This window comes from Giraffa tippelskirchi, chromosome 10, assembly GCF_054371585.1.
Source record: "Giraffa tippelskirchi isolate mGirTip1 chromosome 10, T2T-mGirTip1v1.2.pri, whole genome shotgun sequence".
Taxonomy (NCBI): Eukaryota; Metazoa; Chordata; class Mammalia; order Artiodactyla; family Giraffidae; genus Giraffa; species Giraffa tippelskirchi.
Genome location: NC_137284.1, coordinates 9106890 through 9123539, shown reverse-complemented (window position 1 = coordinate 9123539; position 16650 = coordinate 9106890). Strand labels below are relative to the sequence as shown.

Here is a 16650-nt window from a genome sequence, read left to right as displayed (position 1 = left end):
TACTGGGTGTATATATTAGCACATCCTATGTAGTCCAAGTCATATCCACTAAGGCCCCCTTTTCCTGACGCCCAAGGAAAACCAAATTCCCTTTTCCTCATTTGTCTTTCACCTTCTTTTCCCCTTGATTCACCATTTTACATTAATCTTTCCTCCAGAAAATTTATGTAATTTCTTCTGTCTGGGTTATGGGGCTCATATTGTTCTAGGAAAGCATGTTGCTTGAGAACTGTAAATCCAGATTCAATAGAGTGATTTTACATAAAGCTTTAACAACTTTAATGCATTGTTCCATGATATTTTGCAGTGGCTCAGGACTTCCCTGGTGGCTTGGACAGTGGAGAATCCGCCTGCAACACAGGAAACCTGGGTTCGATTCCTGGGTCCAGGTGATCCTCTGGAGAAGGGAATGGCAACCCACTCCAGGATTCTTGCCTGGATAGTTCCATGAACAGAAGACCCTAGCAGTCTACAGCCCATGGGGTCACAAAGAGTCTGACATGACTGAGCAACTAACATTTTCTTTTTTCCGCCATAATTTAGAGACTCAAGTATACTTTTAGCTCCATGTGTTCTAGACACTCTAGAGACTCTCTACTTTGCTAGATACACATACTTGTAAAATGGATGCTTATGGTAATATTACAATTTCCAATACTGTGGTTTCTTTAATATGATATCGCTTGATGTCAATAACCTCAGATATGCAGATGACACCACCCTTATGGCAGAAAGTGAAGAAGAACTAAAGAGCCTCTTGATGAAAGTGAGAGAGTGAAAAAGTTGGCTTAAAGCTCAACGTTCAGAAAACTAAGATCATGGCATCTGGTCCCATCACTTCATGGGAAATAGATGGGGAAACAGTGTCAGACTTCATTTTGGGGGGCTCCAAAATCACTGCTGATGGTGACTGCAGCCATGAAATTAAAAGACGCTTACTCCTTGGAAGGAAGGTTATGGCCAACATAGATAGCATATTTAAAAGCAGAGGCATTACTTTGCCAACAGAAGTCCGTCTAGTAAAGGCTATGGTTTTTCCAGTGGTCATGTATGGATGTGAGAGTTGGATGGTGAAGAAAGCTGAGTGCCACAGAATTGATGCTTTTGAACTGTGGTGTTGGAGAAGACTCTTGAGAGTCCCCTGGACTACAAAGAGATCCAACAAGTCCATCCTAAAGGAAATCAATCCTGGGTGTTCATTGGAAGGACTGATGTTGAAGCTGAAACTGCAATACTTTGGCCACTTCATGCGAAGAGTTAACTCATTCGGAAAGACCCTAATGCTGGGTAGGATTGGGGGCAGGAGGAGAAGGGGACGACAGGGGATGAGATGGTTGGATGGCATCACTGACTCGATGGACATGGGTTTGGGTAGACTCCGGGAGTTGGTGATGGACAGGGAGGCCTGGAGTGCTGCAATTCATGGGGTCGCAAAGAATCGGACACGACTGAGCGACTGAACTGAACTGAAATGAACTGATGTCAGATGCCTCCTGCTGACTAGAGAATGAAGTTTTTCTGTCCTTAGGCTACATTACGTAGACAAAGAGTGTTACTTTCAGGGAAATTTGTTGATTTAGCTCTTGTTTTATCAAAATTTCAGCTTCATGAATCACTTGTTAAAACACTCTCTAAATTTCAGAGTATGCTTTTGTTGAGTTTTTTTTTACCATATATTATTGTTACTCCCATAATCTAAGCTGACTCTCTGTTTCTTAGGTTTGGGCAGAAGTTGATTCTCAGGTGCTGTTTGCTCCAGCTCGCCGTCTCTGGGACCTGTGCAGCCTTTGCTCCCACCTTCCTCATTTACGGCTTACTACGCTTCAGGTCAGGTTGTTCTGCTGTGGTCATCATAACAAATAACAATATGCTTGGTAAGTCCACAACTGTGATCTACTCCATTTTCCAAGTCTTGAATTTGACCTTGAAATTTCACCTTTATCTGACATTAGTATCTCAATTTCTTTCAGTTATAGAGTGGATAAGTTCCTAGTCAAAAACCATACTAATGACACTGTTATCCTGTATCTTTAGTATTGGACAGATGATGCTGGGAGAACTGGCTTTTGTCTTTTGAGAGTGGTGCACCCTGCAGCTGGTGGTGTCTGTACTTTTCTTTGTCTTCTTTTTCTCCTCAAGGTATGAGCTTTCTCTTTCACTTGGTCTTATGGGAACCTGGGATGAAAATGCATATTGAATCAGAGTAGTCTTACTCCAGGGATCATATCTTATTGTTTGGAACCAAAACCCATGTCTCTCATCTGTTCAATCTGTACAAACTGAGATTTGAAAAGCACAACAGGGAGTGACGATGACTGTTCTTCCAGAGAAATCCAAGTATTTTCTGTCATCCTTCTCCATGTGTCTTACTCTGTGTAGCAGTCATAGAGTTGCTTTAGTATTATTTTCCTTAATGTAAAATGCACTCAAATATTTCAAAAGTAAGCACCTTTAATATCTTTGGCTTTGGAATGAATCACATTATGGTAAAGTTTTTATTTTAATTTTTGTAGGTGAAATTGGATAAAAGGAAGAGACAACAAATTTATTCATATAGTTAGCTGACATAATAGAAGCATAGTTTTTTCTAGTAATAAAACTAGCATGCAGTTTAGATGTTTTACATCATATGTTCAACAGTCCCTCCCCCCCTTAGATAATTTTAACATTTATTTATGGTAAACTTCATCATTACACTTAAAACCAGTTTAGGGAGAATCAGATTTCATCAATCATGAAGAAATGACTATAGATTTAATACACTGAGAGGAGTTTAGGGAGAGAGGAAAGAGCAATCCATACCAGACACAACCGTTATGTCATTCTAGTCTCATAACAGGCCTACAAGGACCGTGGCATTACTTTCTCCATTGTATTGATGAGAAAACAGACTAATTTAAATAAGTGACTCATCTTTGCACTTAGCTACTAACAACAGGTTACTAAGAGCAGCTCGTGGTTGGAGTACTTGCAAATGTTGTTGGACTTTAAGTTTACATAATTGTATATATATATATATATGCTGTAAGTGTATATATAAATATATAAAAGAATATATATAAATATATAGTGTAAGCACAAATTTGATAGAACCTAAGACAAACTTTGGAAGGGAATTATGCATGTGGAAGACTCTCAAGCTTAAGCCTCATAAGCTTCTTGGAAAATCTGCTGATTAAGCACAGAGGAAATTTGACTCCCAAGACTGTATTAGACTGCATGTGCTATACCTTTCAGGTGCAATGCCCACAACAGTCATTCTACTATTTTCCTAGTATTTGTGTAATAGAACATTTCTTTCCTAATCCAACAAGTGAAGTTCTAGATATAGATGAAAAGCAAAAAATATCTGTTGCCAATAATCAGGTGACAAATAAGCAAGGGAAAGTTGACTGCATTTGTGTGCCCTTCTTTCATCAGGTTGTTAGTTGAATCTCCTCAGTGGCTGATTGTCACCAATAAACCAGATGAGGGCTTAATGAAACTTAAGAAATTTGCACACAGAAATGGAATGAAGAATGCTGAAGAAACCCTGAACATGAAGGTGAGCAGGAAAGGGAAAGTGGTTACTGGGTTGGAGGGAAGAAATAAACTGACACATGCCTTCTCCTTATTGAGAGAGACAAGCTACTTTTCTAAAAGGGCAGTTAGTTGAGAATGTAAGCTCAGTTCCCTTATCTTTCATGGCTATATCATGAAAAGAAGCTTTGAGCACTGTACAAGGACTTTGTAATTTAGCTCATTTCCTGATCTGAATCTACAGCCTATGTGCTCTCATGGATCCCTGCCCAGGTCTATGGCCTCATTTTCAAAATATCATTGCTTCTGTCTAATTTCCTGGGGTCTCCCTTAACTCCCTGCATCTTTCTTCATATCACATTCACATTGGCGATTGCATGTGTAATATGCTGCACTACAAAAAAAGGGAGCACATCTTTCTAGTCCTATTGGGTACCTGTGCTTTTCACAATACCTGGCACTATGCTGATAAGTGACACGTGTTTGTTGTTATTGAAGAGTTTGAGAGTGACCATGCAGGAGGAGTTGGAGGCAGCACAGACTAAAACTACTGTTTTTGACTTGTTCTGCACACCTAACCTGTGTAAAAGGATGTGTCTCCTGCTCTTTGTCAGGTGGGCTGACAACATTCAAAGAGTGGGGACATAAAGCCATTTATGTCAAAGATTATAACGTGTTGTGAGAGAGGGGGGAGTATTTAAAGGTAAATGATGAGGAAAACCCACCAGATAAGACTCACATGGAACTGATCATATGGTGAACAGTTAGGTTGTATCACACTGTCAGTCTCTTCACTGGAGATAAATGTATTCCATCTGTAATACATCACAGTACAGATTTTGGCACATCAGTTCAGTAGCTCAGTCATGTCTGACTTTTTGCAACCCCATGGACAGTAGCACACCAGGCTTCCCTGTCGATCGTCAACTGCTGGAGCTTGCTCAAAATCATGTCCATCGAGTCAATGATGCCATCCAACCATCTCATCCTCTGTTGTCCTCTTCTCCTCCTGCCTTCAATCTTTCCCAGCATCAGGGTCTTTTCCAAGGAGTCAGTTTTTCCCATCAGGTGGCCAAAGTGTTGGAGTTTCAGCTTCAGCATCAGTCCTTTCAATGAATATTCAGGACTGATTCCTTTTAGGATTGACTAGTTTGATCTCCTTGCAGTCCACGGGACTCTCAAGAGTCTTCTCCAACACCACAGTTCAAAAGCATCAATTCTTCAACACTCAGCTTTCTCTATAGTCCAACTCACATCCATACATAACTCTTGGAAAAACCATAGCTTTGACTAGATAGACCTCTGTTGGCAAAGTGATATCTTTGCTTTTTAATATTCTGTCTAGATTGGTCATAGATTTTCTTCCAGGGAGCAAGCGTCTTTAAACTTCATGGCTTCAGTCACCATCTGCAGTGACTTTGGAGTCCCCCAAAATAAAGTCTCTCACAGTTTCCACTGTTTCCCCATCTAATTGTCCCGAAGTGATTGGGCTGGATGCCATGATCTTACTTTTTGAATGTTGAGCTTTAAGCCAACTTTTTCACTCTCCTCTTTCACTTTCATCATGAGGCTCTTTAGTTCTTCTTCACTTTCTGCCCTAAGGGTGATGTCATCTGCGTATCTGAGTCATTGATATTTCTCCCAGAAATCTTGATTCCAGCTTGTGCTTCATCAAGCCCAGCATCTCTCATGATGTACCTTGCATATAAATTAAATAAGCAGGGTAACAATATACAGCTTTAACGTACTCCTTTCCTGATTTGAAACCAGTCTGTTGTTCCATGCCCAGTTCTAACTGTTGCTTCTTGCCCTACATACTGATTTCTCAGGAGGCAGGTCAGGTGGTCTGGTATTCACATCTCTTTCAGAATTTTCCACAGTTTGTTGAGACCCACACAGTCAAAGGCTTTGGCATAGTCAATAAAGCAGAAGTAGATGTTTTTCTGGAACTCTCTTGCTTTTTCGATGATCCAGTGGATGTGAGCAATTTGATCTCTGGTTCCTCTGCCTTTTCTAAATCCAGCTTGAACATCTGGAAGTTCATGGTTTATGTACTGTTGAAGCCTGGCTTGGAGAATTTTGAGCATCATTTTGCCAGTGCGTGAGATGAGTGCAATCGTGCGGTAGTTTGAACATTCTTTGGCATTGTCTTTCTTTGGGATTGGAATGAAAACTGACCTTTTCCACTTTGGCCACTACTGAGTTTTCTAAATTTGCTGGCGTATTGAGTGCAGTACCTTAACAGCATCATCTTTTACGATTTGAAAGAGCTCAACTGGAATTCCATCACTTCAACTAGCTTTGTTCATAGTGATGCTTCCTAAGGCCCACTTGACTTCACATTCCAAATGTCTGGCTCTAGGTGAGTGATCACATCATCGTGGATATCTGGGTCATGAAGATCTTTTTTGTATAGTTCTTCTGTGTATTCTTGCCACCTCTTGTTAATATCTTCTGCTTCTCTTAGGTCCATACCATTTCCGTCCTTTATTGTGCCCATCTTTACATGAAATGTTCCCTTGGCATCTGTAGTTCTCTTGAAGAGATCTCTAGTCTTTCCCATTCTATTGTTTCCTCTATTTCTTTGCATTGATCACTGAGGAAGGCTTTCTTATCTCTTGTTGCTGTTCTTTGGAACTCTGCATTCAAAGGGGTATATCTTTGCTTTTCTCCTTTGCCTTTCGCCTCTCTTCTTTTTTCAGCTATTTGTAAGGCCTACTCAGACAACCATTTTGCCTTTTTACCTTTCTTTTTCTTGGGGATGGTCTGGATCACTGCCTCCTGTACAATGTCATGAACCTCTGTTCATAGTTCTTCAGGCACTCTGTCTATCAGATCTAATCCCTGGAATCTGTCAGTTCCACTGTATAATCATAAGGGATTTGATGTAGGTCATGCCTGAATGGGCTAGTGGTTTTCCCTATTTTCTTCAATTTAAGTCTGAATTTGGCAATAAGGAGTTCATGATCTGAGCCACAGTCAGCTCCCAGTCTTGTTTTTGCTGACTGTATAGAGCTTCTCCATCTTTGGCTGCAAAGAATATAATCAATCTGATTTCAGTATTGACCAAAATAGGAGAAAACTTTGCAAACTGCAATATTAAGAGATAAAATTGTTGTTCAGTTGCTAAATTGTGTCCAGCTCTTTGTGACTCCATGGACTTCCACACTCCAGGCTGTTCTGTCCTCCACTAACTGTTGGAGTTTGCTAAAATTCATGTCCAGTGAGTCAATGATGCTATCTAACCATCTCATCCTCTGTCATCCCCCTCTCCTTTTGCCTTCAGTCTTTCCCAGCATAGGGTCTTTTCCAATGAGTCGACTCTCCACATTAGGTGGCCAAAGTATTGGAGCTTCAGCAATGGTCCTTCCAGTGAATATTCAGGGCTGAAGGTTGATTTCCTTTAGAACTGTCTCATTTGATCTCCTTGCAGTCCAAAGGACTCTCAAGAGTCTTCTCCAGCACCACAATTCAAAATCATCAATTTTTCTGTGTTCAACTTTCTTTATGTTCCAACTGTCACATCCGTATATCATCACTGGAAAAACCATAGCTTTGATCTTACAAACCTGATGTTGGCAAGATGATGTCTCTGCTTTTTAATATGCTGTCTAGGTTCGTCATAGCTTTCCTTCCAGGGAGCAACCATCTTTTGATTTCACCTTCCACAGTGATTTTGGAGCTCAAGAAAAGAAAAGCTGTCACTGCTTCCATTTTTCTCTTTCTATTTGCCATAAAGTAATGGGATCAGATGCCATAATCTTAGTTTTTTTCATGTTGAGTTTCAAGCCAGCTTTTTCACTCTCCTCTTTACCCTTGTCAAGACTCTCTTTAGTTCCTCCTCACTTTCTGCCATTAGAATAGTATCATCTGCATATCTGAGATTGTCAGTGTTTCTTCAGGCAACCAGGATTCCGGTTTGTGATTTATCCAGCACTGCAATTTGCATAATGTATTCTGCATATAAGTTAATAAGCAGGGTGACAATATACAACTTTGTCATATTCCTTTCACAGTTTGAAACCAATCCATTGTTCCATGTCCAGTTCTAACTGTTACTTCTTGACCTGCATTTCTTTTTTTAAAAATTAGTTTGTTTATCTATTTTTTTCTTTACAATATTGTATTTGTTTTGCCATATCGACATGAATCCACCATGGATGTACATGTGTTCCCCTTCCAGAACCCCCCTCCCACCCTCCCTCCCCATCCCATCCCTCCGGGTCATCTCGGTGCACCAGCCCCAAGCACCCTGTATCATGTATCAAATCTGGACTGGCAATTCGTTTCACATATGATAATTTATCTGGTACTCTCATCTTTGTAAGAATTTTCCACAATTTGTTGTGATCCCCACAGTCAAAGGCTTTAGCGTAATCAATGAAGCAGAGTTAGATGTTTTTCTAGAACTCCCTTGCTTCCTCCATAATCAACCAAATGTTGGCAATTGATATCTACCTCTTTGAAACCCAGCTGGTACATCTGAAAGTTTTTGGTTCATGTGCTGCTAAAGCCTAGCTTGAAGGATTTTTAACATAACCTCACTAGAGTGTGAAATGAGCACAATTATGTGGTAGTTTGAACATTTTTGGTATTGCTTTTCATTGGGATTGGAATGAAAACTGACATTTTCCAGTCCAGTGGTCACTGCTGAGTTTTCCAAATTTGCTGACATATTAAGTGCAGCACTTTAACAGCATCATCTTTTAGGATTTGAAATAGCTTTGCTGGAATTCTATCACTTCCACTAACCTTGTTCATAGTGATGCTTCCTAAGGCCCACTGGACCTCACACTCCAGAATGTTTGGCTCTAGATAAGTGACCACACCATTGTGGTTATCTGAGTCATTAAGACCTTTTTTTGTATGGTTCCTCTGTGTATTCTTGCAATTTCTTCTTAATCTCTTCTGCTTCTTTTCAGGTCCTTACTGTTTCTGTCTTTTATCATGCCCATCCCTGCAAGAAATGCTCCCTTGATATCTCCAGTTTTCTTAAAGAGATCTCTATTGTTTTCCTCTATTTCTTTGCATTGTTCACTTAAGAAGTCTTTATCTCTCCTTGATATTCTCTGTAACTCTGAGTAAGTTGGGTTTATCTTTTCCGTCCATCCTTGCCTTTTACTTTTCTCTTCTCAGCTATTTGTACGGCCTCCTCAGACAACCACTTTGTCTTCTTGCATTTTTTCCCCTTTGGAATGGAAATGTTATGAACATGTTACAATGTTACGAACTTCTGTTCATAGTTCTTCAGGCACTCTGTCTACCAGACCTAATCCATTGAACCTGTTTGTTACCTCCATTGCATAATCATAAGATATTTGATTCAGGTCTTACCTGAAATTCCTACTGATTTTCCCTACTTTCTTTGATCTAAGTCTGACTTTTGCAATAAGGAGCTGATGATCTGAGCCACAGTCAGCTCTAGGTCTTATTTTTGCTGACTTTATAGAGCTTCTCCATCTTCAGCTGCAGAGAACATAATCAATACGATTTTGGTATTGACCATCTGGTGATGTCTGTGTGTAGAATCATATCTTGGGTTGTTGGAAAATGGTATTCAGTATGACTAGCCATGTTCCATTGACAAAACTCTGTTAGCCTTTGTCCTGGTTCATTTTGTACTCCAAGGCCAAACTTGCTTGTTATTCCTGGTGTCCCTTTACTTCCTACTTTTGCATTCAAATCCCCTATGATGAAAAGGACATCTTTTAGGTGTTAGCTCTAGAAGATGTTGTAGGTCTTCATAGAACCAGTCAACTTTAGCTTCTTTGGCATCAGAGGTTAGGGCACAGACTTGGATTAGTATGATGTTGAACGATTTGCCTTGGAAGTGAATTGAGATCATTCTATTATACAGAGTGAAGTAAGCCAGAAAGAAAAACACCAATACAGTATACTAACACATATATATGGTATTTAGTTAATCGGTAAAGATAACCCTGTATGCGAGACATCAAAAGAGACACAGATAAATAGAACAGTATTATGGACTCTATGGGAGAGGGCAAGGGTGGGATGCTATGGGAGAATGGCAATGAAGCATGTAAATTATCATATGTGAAACGAATCGCCAGTCCAGGTTCGATGTATCACTTTTGAGATTGCACCAAAGTATGCTTTTCAGACTCTTGTTGACTCTGAAGGCTACTCCATTTCTTCTAAGGGATTCTTGCACACAGTAGTAGATATAATGGTCATCTGAATTAAATTCACCCATTCCCATCCATTTTAGTTCACTGATTACTAAGATGTCAATCTTCCCTCTTGCCATCTCCTGCTTGACCACGTCCAATTTACCTTGATTCTTCGACCTAACATTCCAGGCTCCTATGCAATATTGTTCTTTTCAGCATCAGATTTTACTTTCACCACCAGACACATCAACAACTGAGTGTTGTTTCCACTTTGGCCCAGCTGCTTCATTCTTTCTGGAGCTATGAGTAATTGCCCTTCATTCATTCTTCCCCAGTAGCATATTGGATGCCTTCCAACCCCAGGGGCTCATCTTCTGGTGTCAAACCTTTTTGCCTTTTCATACTGTTCATGGTATTCTCATGGCAAGAATACTGGAGTGGTTTGCTATTTCCTCCTCCAGTGGACCATGTATTGTCAAAACTCTTCACTATGACCCATCCATCATGGGTGGCCCTGCATGGCATGGCTCATAGCTTCATTGAGTTACATAAGTTCCTTCACCATGACAAGGCTGTGATCCATGAAGGGGGATGAGATCATGAGTATATACAAATCAATGAATATTTCTAAATGTAAAACTGCAACCAACCTGCATATCAAGATAGAAAGATCCTATTTCCACAGGGGTTCCCCTCAAGTTATCCCATACAGCAATAACCACCACCACCGCCTGACTCTTCTCTCCTCATTTCCCTCTCCTGTGCAAAATAAAAATTAATAACTATTCTGATCTCCTTCACTATAGATGAGTATTTGTTGATCTTGACTGTCAAGTAGTGTAAATTGATAAAGGGTTCTGTGACAGGCCCTCTTTCCTCATGCTTATTCATGAATATTCACCTATTCTATTGCATGTAACAGTAGGTTGTTCTCTTCCCTAGTGCTTTAGTGCCCATTACATGAATACATTACAATTTCTTTATGTACTTCAATGTTGGTGGACTTTTGTTTCCAATTTAGGGTGTTAGCACTAGGGCTTCTGTAGAAAATCATGTACATTATCTCTTGGGGTATAAGTACTTATTTTGAGATCAGGAGAAATTTTTATATTTAATTCTGAATTTTTGAAGTGTTATAAAAAAAATTCCCATATAGGACAATATAGAGACAACGCCAAGCTTAAAAGATTAACTACTGAATTATACAGTTTACCTCTTCCTAGGTATATCCTAGTGGACAACTTCTGCATTTAACTGCATTGTGCTTTTTCAATCTTTTCCTTACCCACTGGGCTATAGACATAGGTTTCTTAATCTAGACAATCAGCTTAAGATTTCCCTACTCTAGACAATCAGAACAGGGGAAAAAAGTAGAGATAATGGTCAAGAAAGGACTTACATTCTTGAGATTGCTGTGATCTGTGGTGTTTCTTCTGTTGAAATGTCTAAGTCTAGCTCTCTCTGGGTGTAGCAGATCTTTAAAGTGGATTTATTTCCCCTAGATCTTTCCTGGGTAAGTTGTAGATCCCCAGTGGGAACTTTTGATTCCCTTTCATATGGTACAGTTGATGCATGTTTGTTTGCCTGAATTCTTACATTTCTCTTGGCCGTAAGAAATCAGACATGAACTTAAATTCCCTAGAATTGTGTTATGTACCAGACAATGTGCTCCCAGGTCAAGGGGACACAGTAGTATCTTTGCAGCTTCAACCACTAGTTGAGAAAAAGGAAATTGTTTACAATACTGAGGCTGGTGAAGGAAAGGGGGACTCAAAACATACTGACAACTCTGAAGAAAGAAATCCTTCTTTAATTTCTAAGTTTTACCTTTCTATATCTAACTTCTATACTCCATCCAATATGGTGACTTGGTCAAGTTATGCTTTTGTTTCACTGCCAACTCTATACTAAGTGACTCAGACAAAAGAATGACAGAAGGAGTATCGTTTTCACTATTGTTATATAATTATTTATGGTAGCTTTATAATTATGACCTTAAAATGACATATTATACAGGCTGGGTCTTTATCCTTTAGCCTTGACCATTGACTGCCTGGGTCAATACAGTCATAGACTGCAGCTCCAAAGCTGGGCTCTAAATCTTATGGTTTGTGTCTTTCCTCTTCTGTTCACTACAGATTAGGAAGCACAATATCTTTGTTTGGCATCTTTATGAATCTACAGCTCTTCGGGAACAATATTTTCCTGTTCCAGGTAATCTTTGGAACTTCCGCTGTCTCAGCCTGAAGCCTTGCATTTTTACCACTGAATCATATGGGCCGTTGACAAACCCAGATGCCGTTCATGTTCCTAGTGGGACTTACCATTTTGCCCAACACTTTTGTGCCCCAATGTGAGAGAAGACTGGACTTTGGGGAAAGAAAGTGTCTTTTTCTCATCCTTCAGAGGTTATATTGGCCGCACTTATCTGAAGCCAGTAGTAAAAAGAGGTCCTAATTAAGGGCTAAGTATTCCCACAAGCCAAACTGATGAGAAATTCTGCTAGTAAGTTGTTGGGGGTAGAACCAAAGGTAAGCAAGGGGCAGCTGAGACTTATATTTATCTTCATCACATCCTAAAATATCTGTAAACTGGTACTGTTTCATCCTCACACTTCCTCTAGGACAGTTCTTATTCACTTGCTTTTTGTCCATTCACACTTCTAATAACATAGAGGGGCACAGCCTTGCAATTATACCCTAGGTGAGGACACAGTAGGGTCATTCTTTCTGTTTGGGCTCTTAATTACCAGCTTTGAGGACTGGTCTACTTCCCCATCTCTAATGTATCCACATGAGACTGTGGGGTTAAGTCACCGTGACTAGAGCTAGTGCATATTATAGAAGTCTTCCAGGAAGTGAAAGAAAGTCCCCCCTTTTCAAGGAATGAAGCAGTGAATAGTAGGAATAGTATTTAAGCAGTTAAAAATCCTTGCCCATTCCCTGTTAGATTACTTTGTACATTAATAGAATGATGACATGCAGTGATTACGAGAACCTTAGTGGGCACTATGCTTCACCATCTCCCAAAGCAGGAATGTGCTTCACAGAATTAGAGATGGGTGTACTCTGCTCCTCATTAATGATGGAGGCTTATTCCCTTACCATTGAATTCTCTCCTATATTAAAAAGCTATAATTATATTAATTTGTATACTGTAAAACTTCCTCTGAAACTTTTTCAGGGGTTTCCAAATTCTGACCTTTTTTTCCATATTGAAGTTTCCATTCTTGCTTCCATGTGTGTAACATTCATGGAAATCTGGCTTCTCTTCAGCCTGTCCACTAACAGACCAGCCCTGTCCTTCTATTGCTCTCTGGTGCCCTACTCACCCATGGCAATGCTGTACCTATGCTAGGTTCACTGAGTCATTTAGGTTCACCTGGGACTTTCCTAACTTTATCAGTGAAAATCCCACATTGCTAAACCTTCTAATTTCAAGGAAAACCAGGATGACTGGTCACTTTAAATTCTGCACTTTAATTTTAAGTTTCTTAAGGTTGGAGCTGAGCCTTAGACTCAGCAATTGTCTGCATGACAGTCCTACCTTCTACAATAAGGATATTGCAAATAATGGCAACCCACTCCAGTACTCTTGCTTGGAGAATCTCTTGGATAGAGGAGCCTGGAGGGCTACAGTCCATAGGGTCACAAAGAGTCAGACATGACTGAAGAGACTTAGCACTCACAGACAGAATTAGTAAAAGCAAACTGCTGCCAGACTCCCTTTTTCTTCTCCTTCTCTGGCAAATCTCAGATATGCAGAGAGATTTCCTGCAAGTAATTCAGATAATTTTATATACTTTTTACCATCTACATTAGTAATTCTACATTTCTTCATTTATCAATCATTCCATGATCCTTAGGGCTTCCCTGGTTCCCAGGTGGCACTAGTAGTAAAGAACCCACCTGCCAATGCAGGAGACACAAGAGATGCAAGTTTGACCTCTGGGTCAGGAAGATTCCCTAGAGGAGGGCATGGCAACCCACTCCAGTATTCTTGCCTAGAGAATCCCATAGACAGAGGAGCCTGGCGGGCTATGGTCCATAGGGTCCACAAAGAGTCAGGTATGACTTAAGCGACTTAGCACCCACCATGCTCCATGACACTGTACAATTTTCTACGTGTTTCAAACATATGAATAGCTTATAGGATGTCTTTTGTCCTCATGGAATTTGGTGGATGCTGATTATTAGCCCAAATTTCTTAGTCTCCTTGGTCTTCCTGTTTCCAGAAATGCAGACCCTGTATGTGACTTTGACAAGTGTGGGAATCAGCTGTGTTGCTACTTCTGCTGCCAGTCTTTCTGTCCACTTTGTTGAACTCATCCCTACTCTGCTTAGGTATATGAGTTTGTGGGTGCTCTGCCAGTATACAAAGTAGGACTTTCCCAGCTAATTGCAGCTTATTGTAGGAATATACACAATAAGATCAGTTAACTATAAAACAATCATTTGTAATGGTAATAGCAGTAATATACTAACAAATGACCTTGCCACTCGTGAAGGTAATGGGCCGAGATGGGAGTATCCCAGTGATATTATGGGAGTATCCCATAATAACCAAAGTTTATTGGAAAAGCTGACTTGGTGCCTTGTACTGTGCTGAGCAGTACTTTAATGTGTTCTCTCATTACTTTTTTTTTAGGCTATTTGTCAGAATAGGTGCACTCTGTAACTTTCTTTTTAAAATGATGACAGTGAGTCTTAATACACTTTGACCCTGAGAAAGGCAGGTAGAAAATCATAGAGCAAAATCGCAAAAACAAGTGTTTTTCACCAAACCCATGTATTTAACAGTTGTGTTTTATTGTTTTCTGTGGTTTAGTCACTAAGTCATGTCTAGTAGCATGCCAGGCTCCTCTGTCCATGGAATTCTCCAGGCAAGGAAACAGAAGTGGGTTGCTATTTTCTTCTCCAGGGGATCTTCCCGATTCAGGAATCAAACCCACATCTCCTGCATTGCATGCAGATTATTTACTGCTGTGATGCCAGGAAAGTCCTCTGTCTTCAATAATCAAGTCAAAATAAAATATCACAAGTTTCATGTGCGTATTATTACTGCATTATTACATGTTGTCATTCATCCTTCAAGGCAAAAGCTTTGGGACTAGATATGATGGTAATTTGGTTTGCGGCAACACTGGCTCCCCTCTTGATGACCCTAGTGGTGTATCTATGCAGTTTACCCTGGATCATCTATGGAGTGTGTCCCATCTTTTCTGGTCTTGTTGTCCTTCTCCTACCTGAAACCAGAAATATGCCTCTGCTTGACACAATCCAGTATGTGGAAAATAAATGAGTAAACCTCCTACCATCCCCTTGGAGGGACTGTGTGCTTTGAATCTTGTGGGTGAGAAAGGCAACACACTGAGTGGGCCCCTCAGATCACTGAGGAGGCTGAGCCTTGCCTGGGATACTCCCATCTTGGCCCATTACCTTCACGAGTGACAAGGTCATTTATATCCACTGTGTGTTCCAGTCTAGACTGCAGAGATCCCCTCTAAACTGTTCTCATTGGTGGTTTTAGTACTGAAGTGACAACAATTAGCTCTATTGTAAGGGCAAATCCTACCTTCCCTCAGGAAAGACACATATTCCTGATGGTATTTCATGATCCTCAGATCCATTAGAGCCTGGGATATAAATGGGAAAGAAATGAGATTTCTAGTGAAGGAATAACGTTAGGACACACAGAGTTAAAGTCTCTCTTTGAAAATATAATAAAGAAATAAATAATTCTTGTGTTCGCCTCTATAAGATTAGGCAACTTTGCTACCATAACTAATAGAAATATTGAGGGTAGGGAAAATAAGAAATCAGTAAAAGATATTTTAAAATAATAAAAATGGTGTCTTAGTTTTCTAGTGCTTTCATAATAAATAAAGCTCCCCAACTGAGTGACTTTAACAACAGAAATGTATTTGTGTCATAGTTTTAGAGGCTCAAGTTGTTGGCAGGGCCATGCTTTCCTCTCTAGGCTCTAGGGAAGGGTCTGTTCCAGGGCTCTCCTGGGGAAGAAAATAACATAAGTTAGGAAAGCAGGAAAAAATGAAAGTATGTAATAGGACTCTATTCTTGTGGAGAAAAGAAATGTCTAGGTATTAGTCAAAACATTAACATTAGTGTCAATGTGTATTACTACTGCCAAGAGCTTTCATGAAGTAAATTTTTCTACTTCTAACTTTTTATGATGAATGTTTAGTTCAAAATTAACCTGTATCTATGCTGTTTATAAGAGACCTGCTTCAGGTCTAGGGACATGTACAGACTGAAAATGAGGGAACGGGAAAAGGTATTCCATGCAAATGGAAATCAAAAGAAAGGTAGAATACTAATACTTATATCAAACAAAATAGACTTTAAAATAAAACTGTTACAAGAGATAAGGAAGGGATCAATCCAAGAAGATATAACAATTGTAAACATATATGCACCTAACTTCTGTGTGTTAGTCACTCAGTCATGTCCCGCTCTTTGCAACCTCATGGACTGTAGCCCACCAGGCTCCTCTGTCCATCGGATTCTCCAGGCAAGAATACTGGAGAGGGTTGCCATTTCCTACTCCAGGGGATCTTCCCAACCCAGGGATTGAACTCGTGTCTCTTGCATTGGCAGGTGGATTCTTTACAATTGAGCCATCTGGGAAGTCCCATGCACCTAACATAGGAGTACCTCAATTTATAAGACAAATGCCACTGTGATCAGAGAAGAAAAGGAAATAAAAGCAATCCAAATTGGAGAAGAAGAAGTAAAGTGGTCACTGTTTGCAGATGACATGACACTATACATAGAAAATCCTAATGATGCTATCAGAAAACTACTAGAGCTCATCAATAAATTCAGTAAAGTTGCAGGATACAAAATTAGTACACAGAAATCTCTTACATTCCTATACACTAACAATGAAAGATCAGAAAAAATTAAAGAAGCAATCTGATTTACCATCACATCAAAAAGAATGAAATACCTAGGAATAAAGCTAACCAAGGAGACAA

At 39.8% G+C, this 16650-nt stretch overlaps 1 pseudogene; it reads left to right on the top strand.

Moving 5' to 3' along the window:
• The window catches only part of LOC145522379 (organic anion transporter 7-like), a 39896-nt pseudogene extending 25892 nt beyond the window's left edge, over window positions 1-14004 (top strand).
• The last annotated feature ends 2646 nt before the right edge of the window (window positions 14005-16650 follow it).